Source organism: Saimiri boliviensis, chromosome 18, assembly GCF_048565385.1.
Source record: "Saimiri boliviensis isolate mSaiBol1 chromosome 18, mSaiBol1.pri, whole genome shotgun sequence".
Taxonomy (NCBI): Eukaryota; Metazoa; Chordata; class Mammalia; order Primates; family Cebidae; genus Saimiri; species Saimiri boliviensis.
Genome location: NC_133466.1, coordinates 7732259 through 7733325, shown reverse-complemented (window position 1 = coordinate 7733325; position 1067 = coordinate 7732259). Strand labels below are relative to the sequence as shown.

The 1067-nt window shown below is 35.9% G+C and overlaps 1 pseudogene; it reads right to left on the bottom strand.

Annotated features, from left to right (window-relative positions):
* Nucleotides 1-227: 227 nt before the first annotated feature.
* LOC120368472 (small nucleolar RNA U13) lies at nucleotides 228-297 on the bottom strand (annotated as a pseudogene).
* Between the last annotated feature and the right edge of the window lie 770 nt (nucleotides 298-1067).

Sequence of the window (1067 nt, the reverse complement as noted above, 5' to 3'; positions counted from 1 at the left end):
GAAAGCAGGAATAATTGACATTCTAAAGGCAAGTAGGATGAAATGAGCAGAATTTTCCATATTTTAATATCTCTTTGTGATTAGAATATCTGTAAAGGAAACAAATTATTGTATAGTTATCGATTTTTTACTGAACAAGGAAAAATTCTTCATAACATGAGTTTCCTTTTGGACTGTGTCCTGGCTGATGTTGGGTATCCACGGACCCTCTCTGTCTTTTTTTTCCATGTCAGACAGGTAATGTGCCCACATTGTAACAAGGTTTGAGGGAGGCACACCTCACACATGCGTGTGATCTGTCTAGTGCTGTCAGTGGAGTATTGAAGTCCCCCACTATTATTGTGTTGCTGTTTATCTCATTTCTTTGGTCTATTAGTAATTGTTTTATAAGTTTGGGACCTCCAGTGTTAGGTGCCTATATATTTAGGATTGTGATATTTTTCTGTTAGACAAGGACTTTTATCATGATATAACGTCCCTCTTTGTCTTTTTTAACTGCTGTTTCTTTGAAGTTTGTTTTTTTTCTCTTACAAGAATAGCTACTCCTGCTCACTTTTGGTGTCCATTTGCATGGATTTTTTTTTCCACCCCTTTAACTTAAGTTTATATGAGTCCTATGTGTTAAGTGCCCCTTGAAGGCAGCAGATACTTGGTTGGTGAATTCTTATCTATTCTGCAATTCTGTATCTTATAATTGGAGCATTTAGGCCATTTACATTCAACATTAATACTGAGATATGTGGTACCACTGCATTCATCAGGTTGTTTGTTGCCTGTATACCTTGGTTTTCTGTGTGAGTTTTTTATTGTATTTTTATTTTATAGGCTTTCTGAGATTTATGCTTTAAAGAGGTTCTGTTTCGATGTGTTTCTGAGATTTGTTTCAAAATTTAGAGCTCCTTTGAACAGTTCTTGTAGTGCTGGCTTGGTAGTGGCAAATCCTCTCAGTGTTTGTTTATCTCAAAAAGACTGTATCTCTCCTTAATTTATAAAGCTTAGTTTTGCTGGATACAAATTCTTGGCTGATAATTGTTTTGTTGGAGGAGGCTGAAGATAGGGCCACAATC